This window comes from Littorina saxatilis, linkage group LG2 (genome assembly GCF_037325665.1).
Source record: "Littorina saxatilis isolate snail1 linkage group LG2, US_GU_Lsax_2.0, whole genome shotgun sequence".
Lineage (NCBI taxonomy): Eukaryota > Metazoa > Mollusca > Gastropoda > Littorinimorpha > Littorinidae > Littorina > Littorina saxatilis.
The window spans coordinates 55,225,011-55,235,010 of record NC_090246.1 but is presented as its reverse complement, the minus strand read 5'-3'; positions in this window follow the sequence as shown (position 1 = coordinate 55,235,010).

The following is a 10,000-nucleotide window of genomic DNA, read 5'->3' as shown; positions in this document are numbered from 1 at the left end:
CCCCCCCACACACACACACACACACGGGCACTCAAAGTCGACTGTTTTATATGCAAGAATGGCCCTGCATTATCGAAACAATGCTACTTCCTTTACTAAGGTAAACTCTTTGATACTTTGTGATGTTTTGGTTGCTTATTCGAGACCTTTGGCCGTTTTGTCTTCAGATGTGATCAAAAACGCGCCCCACAAAGGTTCATTGACTCTGGATGTTCTGAGGTCTTTGTGCACGAGGCCGTGGTTTACTATATCCCCTTGCTGGACATGAAAGATATAAAGCCTAATCGGAAGTGAAGGCTCACATGGTGGTCACCCCCTGAAGATGATTAATTACGTTAACGTCTGCGACGAAGCTGGCCATCGCTCGATGGCTAATAATACGTTATTGGATTCCACATTGCATCCGCCGTTGCTCGCAAAAGTTTCTTACTCCTCTACATCCTCTGGAGACGATCTTCGGACAGGAAATTAAGTGTTCACATTACCTTCCTCGAATGAGAGGCAAGCAGCTTGATTTAATGCCGCTGTGCATGGCATGGCATTAACGTCATGAGACAAATGACCGTCCTTCGCCCGTGCATCTAGCGGAAGTCATTTCGGTCATCCTAGCCAAATGTATGACCTTCAGTGTGCTTTGTTCCGCCTGTTCCAAGCACCGTCCTTCTGGCAAACACGATCATGTCCATTGCAACAGATCTATTCAGACTTTCGCGTGGAATCACAGCATCCGTTCTCTTGGTGTCATACCAGTGCTGTCGCTGCGTTCTGTGCAAAGTTGGAACTTGATATTTATCAACAGAAATGATTGAAGTTAGTTCCCTTTAGTTCTCAGCAGTCACGTGACTTGTGACTGCTGATAACTTACTTCCCGTGTGCATCGGCCGACTTTCTAATGTTAATTTGGCATATTGACAGATGTGCCATTTACAACATTAATTCAACAACAACAAAATCCAGCTCTACGCAGGAGTTAGGAAGCAGTCAAGCTGGTGATTTCTCGAGTGTGTTAAGGCTGTATAGAATGTTCTTCTCCTGTGTTGAATTCTAAAATAATAGACCTTTGGTGGTGAAAACAATCGCTTACACGAGCAGGAATGTTCATTTGAACATGCAGCGCGAACAGGAACACCAGTGCAGCGGGGTCTTAACATGGGGGAAAATGTACAGAGGTTATGAATAGAAAGTCTAAGAAAACAGGGTTTTAAAAGGAAGGAAGTCTTGAATTGGGAGGTCACCTAGAAGGGGGGTTCCACTGTGTCTCGTCCGCAGTGACAAATTCCTTCCCACAGCTTGTTTTGTTTAGGATCAGTCATGCGATACATTGTGCCAGGAGCTGCGGGGAACCGACGTTCTGCTTGACTGAACTTAGACACGCATGCTCATTGTGCAGTTTCCGGAGTTACCGGAAGTTTGTGCAGGCATTACAGTGCAAGATTTCCAATCTCTAGTATTGTTGCAAAGCACGAAGGTGGCTTTTTGAAATTATACACTGCTAATGGCTGCTGGTTGCCCTGTTGCAGCTACAGGCTTAACCTTTTCTTTTTTTTCTTTTTTTTTTTGCTTAACGCCCAGCCGACCACAAAGGGCCATATCTGGGCGGTGCTGCTTTGACATATAACGTGCGCCACACACAAGACAGAAGTCGCAGCACAGGCTTCATGTCTCACCCAGTCACATTATTCTGACACCGGACCAACCAGTCCTAGCACTAACCCCATAATGCCAGACGCCAGGCGGAGCAGCCACTAGATTGCCAATTTTAAAGTCTTAGGTATGACCCGGCCGGGAGGCTTAACTTACTTACAAGTAACTTCTCGTCCAATCGGCTTAACACCCCCACTTACCGCCCCCACCCCTTCCCACCACACTAAACCCACAAAAAGCCAACAGAATTGAGGAAATAAAAAAGGAAATGGTTTTTTTTCTAAGTGATAGGCGTAGTTGGTTGGTTGGTTGGTTGGTTGGTTGGTTGGTTGGTTGGGTTTTTTATTTTTATTTTTTTTTTAACGTCGATCCCTTCAAACGACATGGCAGTGCGGGACCGATGCAATTTTGTTTTCTTTCTCCATTCACACGACAGTCTCCGTGTTTGTAGTCGATGGAAGAGAAATAGTTTCATATTGACTGAAATATGGCACCACTACTTTGAATTCAGTCATTGTTGTTGACACTTATCAATGTAGATTTTTTTAAATCAGGCACGCACGGATGTTTCAGTGGACGGAATCTGCAAAAGATGGCACACTGCTGTTTTATTTACTGTTCAGGGTTGGCACTGTAAGTTGACCAGTCGAATGCATCTCAGAGACTATATAACATAAGATCCTGACGATGCTGCGTTTGTGGCGGCTTCGTTACAGTCAACCGGGGACGGTAGTAGCAGTTATTGTCCCCAATCGACTGTCTTGTAAGATTTAATGCCGCTGTGCATGGCATGGCATTAACGTCATGAGACAAATGACCGTCCTTCGTCCTCAATAACCGAATTTCGTCGGAGTACCGATGCCTCTGCACACAATTGCTGTTTCGTGTGTCGTTATGAAAATATCAAAGAAGCAAAGATTCCCTACAGTACCATTGATATGTCGGTACTTCTTTCTCGGTATATTCAGTGAACAGTTAGAAACTGTGCACACGACTGGTAGAAGAGTTTCGCCCCGATAGATAATCCCACGAGAAATAGAGATGCTGTAATCAATTGTATGAGTTAATTAGTGAAAGTAGGTATCACGACCTTGATATAATACCGTTTCCCATGAGAAATGTCATGGATAGAGTGGTTACATTTGACCTTATTGTGATTAGTAAATATGAAACTTTATTTTGAATCTAGTTTACCAATACTAAAAAAGGGAGAGATGAAATCAATGCGATACAAAGGCAATGAGAAAGACACCAAGAAAAAACCCAGCTTCACCATCATCATCATCATCATCATCATCATCATCATTATCATCATCATCATCATCATCATCATCATCATCTCACCTCTCTCTGTCTCTTGCTCTCTGTCTATGTCCATTCTCTCTCTCTCTCTCTCTCTCTCTCTCTCTCTCTCTCTCTCTCTCTCTCTCTCTCTCTCTCTCCCTCCCTCCCTCCCTCCCTCCCTCCCTCCCTCTCTCTCTCCCTCCCTCCCTCCACCCATTGCACACCGGTTCGACCGAAGCTAAGTTAAGAATAAATTCCTGTTGTGCAGCGGGTTAAAGTATTCCCTCATACCTCGGAGATATACCTTCACTCGCTCGCAGCGACGTCACGTGACGGAAAGAATGTTATCACACCATTGAAATGACATTCTTTCCGTCCTCTATAGGCGACGAAATAGGTCAAATTTTGTGCACTTTTTAGTGGAAAATGCTTCGATGCCGGAGCGGGTACTGGACCCAGTGCCGTTGTAGTGCAAGTGCACTACAAAGGCACTGCACCCAGTGCCGATAAGCGACAGCATTCTGTTCCACCATCTAAAATGTCACGTGACGTCGCTGCGAGCGAGTGAAGGTATATCTCCGAGGTATGAGGGAATACTTTATCCCGCTGCACAACAGGAATTTATTTTTAACTTCTCTTCGGTCGTAGCGGTGTGTAATACCTCCTCTCTCTCTCTCTCTCTCTCTCTCTCTCTCTCTCTCTCTCTCTCTCTCTCTCTCTCTCTCTCTCTCTCTCTCTCTCTCTCTCTCTCTCTCTCTCTCTCTCTCTCTCTCATTCTGTGTAAAAACAGAGACGCGAACGCTGCAAAAAATGATTCAAAATACAGAGAAAACAAAAAACAATCTGAGACACTTTGTAATCCTGATAGCTTGGATGATGTTGGCAGTAACATCCGGAGCAATAGTTTAAAATGACAGCGCAGCTCCCTAAAACCTGCACATCATGTATCCTTTTGGGCTTTCGGAGCTGTTCATGTGTCTATCGATTTAGGACATTACGAAGTTTCATCTATTTTCTAGCAAGAAAGGAAGAAGCCTATGTAAACGAGGCTGAAGCACCTGAGCAGGGTCAATTCATTACGTCACACTATGGAAGTCTCGCAGTCTTGGCGAGAGCGACGAGAGCGAGATTTATTTGTATATTTGGTAGTAAGACTTCGACATATTGCGTTTGATTGATACGGAAGAAAATGTTAAAATATAGTATTTGGTTCGATGCTGGTATGTCGAATGCGGTCTTTTGCCCCGGATCGTGATCACGGGAAATGTTAATCCAATTTTGGCGGGAGATGCGAACTGAAAAAACGCATAGGCCTACAGCTTCGTTTGACTGGCAACACGAACGGTATGTTTAGTCATATGCTGGATAGTTGTTAACATGTTTTGACTGCTTAAGAATCATCTGCGACAAAAAGACAAATCGTTGCTTCAACGGTGCCCTGAGGCGCACTCCACTTTTAAAAGCGTTATTATGCACATGAACTGCGCGGGTCCTTTTCTATTAGTTTGGCACAATATCAGAAAAAAAAATCTTTGCAAAAAGCAAAGACAGTGGGCTTTCATGTCTTAGACATGGACTTGAATTACACTAGTGAAACAAATGTGTCGACCTGGATTTCAATCGTAAAACAGCTTTGAAAAATAATGCAGTTGGTTGGAATCTTGTTGTTGTTGTCTCCAAGTTGAAATGTATCAGTTTGTTTGTTTGTTTGTATTGTTTGTTTGTTTCTTGACATTTATGTGCATGATCGAGGGGAGGGAGCGAGAGAGAGTGAGAGAGAGTGGCGTGTGTGTGTGTGTGTGGGTGTCTGTGTGTGTCTGTGTGTGTGCTTGTTGTTTGTGTGTGTGGATGTCCGTTTGTCTGTCTGTCTGTCTGTCTGTCTGCCTGTCTGTCTGTCTGCCTGTCTGTCTGTCTGTCTGTCTGTCTGTATCTTTGTATATATGTATATGTCTGTCCTTGTGTCTGGGTGTCTATAAAAATAAAGTATTATTATATGTTCGTCTGTCGGCGTTCGAGTGTTTCTGTGTGCCTGCTTTTGAGCGTGTGCATGCACAGATGACATGCCTGTTTGAAGGACTTTCACACCCACAACGCAATCCGCATCTCTGGCTTTATCTCCTCTCACACGGTGTCACAGAATATCTTCAGTCTCACCACTCTTAATAAAAGTAAAGAAAATTGCCAACATCGGCTTCTGGCGGGGGGTTGCAGCTGGGGTTAATCCAGCTAGGATGTTACTGTTTCTTGCACGCAAGCAGCTTCCGTTCTGCAGACACCCGCGTTAAGTGACGAGCTCCAGTCGTCTCCTTTCGTTGTAACACCGTAACGTTATGAATCATTCAAGCTGATCTAAAGTGTCTGGCGCAATGATGGTAGTTTGGGTGAGCATGGAGATAACTGCTACGAAAGGAAAACCGAAAAACACCTTGCACTGCCTTGCACGGTATTGTGTTTGATCTGGCTGAGACTATAAGCACGGTACAAAGATGTGCCTCAAGGTTTTCAAGTTCAAGCCTTCAAATGCAAGTGCGGCGGAAGCACAGAGATGCATAATATTATATAACTCAGTGGGCGGAACCTGCAGAGTGGAGTGTCCCCCTCATTCGCACCCCCCCCCCCCCTCTCCACTGCTTATGATGCATTTGCCAAAGGCTGGCCAGACCTACACCGAATAACTTCTTGCACGTCAGGAAAGTTAGTTGCAGGTGTCACTCCCCTCCCTCCTGAAAATTCCATCTTCTGCCGCCACTCAAATGTGTATATGGCTTGTGAATAGCGCGTGTTGCTAAGTCACAAGTCTCTGCTAAGAGACATTAGCAAACATATTAAACCATTTATTTTTATGTCACGTTATGTAAATGAAAATATTTCTGAACCGAGTCGATGTACGGCAGAGAAAAGGGGTATTCTACGCCCACTAATCTCATCCATGAAAATACTCTCATCGAAATAAAAATAATAAGTTTTATGGGTAGGGTTATGGGAAGGGCAAGTTGATCTGGATAATCACACGCCATGCTGCTTGTTTTGTTATGCAGAAATGTTACATGCTGCAACAACAAAGCCAACACTCATTATCGCTATGTATGCGTTGGCAGATTTGTCATGGCCTAAACACCGATAATAACTTGGAGAGAAATCCCGGGTCTAGGGTGTTTGTTTGTTTTATCTTAAAACTCAGCTTATGGGGTGCGCGTGCAAATGTTTCTTGGTTGCTGGGTCATAAATCTATGATAACAGACATTAGCAAATATATTACGTTATTCGATTTTATGTGATTCCCCACTTCTCTTCGCCATCAATCTAACATCAAATAAACTAGCAGATGAATGCAGCGCTGACGGTAATAATAGCAGCAATAGCATTGGTGGTTCTTAGTGTTCGCAGTGATAGAAGTATATAGCCTTCCAAACATTCGCGCTGATATAGAGTATGTTCTTTTTTACATTTAGTTAATCAAGTTATGACTAAATGTTTTCATATAGACCAGGAATCGTATGAATGTAAATACACATTCTTCCAGATGATAACCCTTGAGGATTTCGTGTTTTTTTCTCCAAATTTGTCTTTGATGACGTCATATTCTGGTTCCAATGAAAGTTGAGGCGACACTGTGACGACCTCATTTTTGAACCAAATTGATTGACATTTTGGTAAAGCAATCTTCAACTCTTTGATAGAATTGCATTACAGCTTTGAAGCTAACAAATAGAATAAATAGTTTGTTCAATAGATTTGTCATTAAATTCGATTTTTTACCAACATATTTAAAAAGGATTGCTTTGAATACCTCATCTTTTCCTCAATCAAACCGATATTTAGATATGTCATGTTCACTTTCACAATGTGCTCAGAATAAACGAACATCGGTGAATGCAAATCAGGTCTTATGTTCGCATGCTTCGCCGAGACGAGCGCAATCCGTATCGGCCTTGGGGTTTGGTCCCGCCAAGCTTTACAACATGACCTCTCAGTGATGGCTGGTTTTCAGTGTTGATTATTTCAGTTTAAGGCCGACAGGTTCACTAAATGTTTTGATGTCATTTACCGCGACTTGTTTTGTGCTAGAACTGGACGCAGATTCATGTATGTGATAAGACATTAGCAAATATATTAAACCATAGCTCAGTTGGTAGAGCACTGGACTTGTGATCGAAAGGTCGCAGGTTCGAATTCGGGCCGGGACGGACACGGGTCAACTTTATGTGCAGACCCAGAGACGGAAGCCATGTCCCACCCCCGTGTCATCACAATGGCACGTAAAAGACCTTGGTCATTCTGCCATAAGTGCAGGTGGCTGAATACACCTAAACACGCACACACCTGGGTAGCGCGACTCCGTTGCTGCTAGCTTTCCACTGGGAGGAAGCGACCCGAATTTCCCAGCGATGGGACAATAAAGTAATGAAAAATGAAATGAAATATAAAAAAGTCGCGTAAGGCGAAAATACAATATTTAGTCAAGTAGCTGTCGAACTCACAGAATGAAACTGAACGCAATGCCATTTTTCAGCAAGACCGTATACTCGTAGCATCGTCACTGAGTCCACCGCTCATGGCAAAGGCAGTGAAATTGACAAGAAGAGCGGGGTAGTAGTTGCGCTAAGAAGGATAGCACGCTTTTCTGTACCTCTCTTCGTTTTAACTTTCTGAGCGTGTTTTTAATCTAAACATATCATATGTATATGTTTTTGGAATCAGGAACCGACAAGGAATAAGATGAAAGTGTTTTTAAATTGATTTGGACAATTTAATTTTGATAATAATTTTTATATATTTAATTTTCAGAGCTTGTTTTTAATCCGAATATAACATATTTATATGTTTTTGGAATCAGCAAATGATGGAAAATAAGATAAACGTAAATTTGGATCGTTTTATAAATTTTTATTTTTTTATACAATTTTCAGATTTTTAATGACCAAAGTCATTAATTAATTTTTAAGCCACCAAGCTGAAATGCAATACCGAAGTCCGGGCTTCGTCGAAGATTACTTGACCAAAATTTGAACCAATTTGGTTGAAAAATGAGGGCGTGACAGTGCCGCCTCAACTTTCACGAAAAGCCGGATATGACGTCATCAAAGACATTTATCAAAAAAATGAAAAAAACGTTCGGGGATTTCATACCCAGGAACTCTCATGTCAAATTTCATAAAGATCGGTCCAGTAGTTTAGTCTGAATCGCTCTACACACACACACACACACACACACACACACACACACACACACACACACACACACACACACACACGCACAGACACACACACATACACCACACCCTCGTTTCGATTCCCCCTCGATGTTAAAATATTTAGTCAAAACTTGACTAAATATAAAAAGACGTGAGACATGACTAGATCTATCTAAACTGAAGAAAAAAATTAGAAAAACAACAACAACAACAACAACAACAACAACAACAACAACAACAACAACAACAATAGAACGGGAATGGTAGTGGGAGCCAATTTGCGATGGGGGGGGGGGGGGGGATTATAATAATGTCGATTTACCTTTCGTGGTTTTACGCCTCAGGTGTCAAATTAACTGAAAAGTTATTCAAAGGTGTAATGTTTCTCATCCACTTAAGACAATCCTGGTCAGAATAAATCAGCCACCCAGACTGTTGAATAAATCATCAGTTCAAAACTTGATGTACGGCAAGGGGAATCTACAACACATCTGCTGATTAGACAGCTCTGGATATGTGTACGGTCTAAATGTCTGTTCAGGACAACAACAAAACTTCGACACTAGACAATTGTGACCCTCCAGCACGGAATGAGTCGCATGTCACCATCTCATGAATTTCATATTGTTACATGTTCCTAAAGAGTGTTATATGCTCTATCCAGTGGTGAAAACCGTTTTAGAAAAGAGCGACAACTTTTCAAGTTATAAGCCTGTGACTAAGGTGACCCTCACACTGTTACCACAGTCCCCCCGGACTTATATTAACAAGCGCAGAACCGCGCGAGGTGACATGCGACTCATTCCGTGGTGGAGGGTCACAATTGATCTTGACGTGTAATCGATACGAAAACGAAATTAAACAATTTTATTTACAATGCCAAAGAAGCTTATACTCAAAGAAGCTTATACTTGTTATGTGTGGGTACTGTGTGTATTGTTTACAGAAACTGAGATTTGATGCACTTTTTTACAGAAGTTTTATTGACATTTGGTTTTGTGTGTTATGCACTAAAAACCGTAATGTTCTGGAGAGAGATGCAATAATGTGCAGTAAGATTGTGGGAGACAGGCAGATGAGTTTGACTGAGATCAGAGTGGTGCGAAAAGCTTTACAGATTGCAAACATGTGCTTGCTCAGTATTACGTACGTTTTGCCTTTCCGCAGACGATTACCAAAGTGAGGACCGTCAGGGCCACGAATAGTTGTACCATTTTCAATTCTGCCCGAACAGTAACTTTTCTATTATGTGATCCTGATGCTGCTGTAAAGGTTTTGATTGTATGTTTGATATTTCTCTTGTCGTATTTTATCTACGAGGATTTGACTGTGATTTTTGTGCAGGAATCTTTTACGTATCATAACGGCGAGAGTATGTGTATGGAGCGAAGTGTTTAGTCAATAATAGTCTTATTAGTTAAATGTTATTAATGTTGTAGTGTTTTTGATATGCGCTACATCTGTGATTTCTAATGCTTGAGATAATAAAAATGATTATTTTGATTTATTTTGATTTCATGTCATTTGATTGATGGAGACAATAACTGGAAGAGGTGTGTTATTTATGTGCTGCTATCACTATCAATATTGGTACCAAGATAATGAATTAACTACATAAGACAACACAAGCTATCATATTATGCTGGCTTGCTCACCCATACGTATGCCTATGTTCTTATCAATGTTGTATGTTTGTGTGTTTGTGTGTGTCCTTCACACGACAGGTAGGCGAGTAACCGATTTTATATTTACTTACTGTTCGCATGGGTAGATTCCAGCCTTAAATCTGAGCTTGTTGTTTCACTGTCGTTGATCTATGCCGTGATATTCAAGTGATATTCAAATGTTGCAAATGCGTTTAAAACTCTGTATGTGGG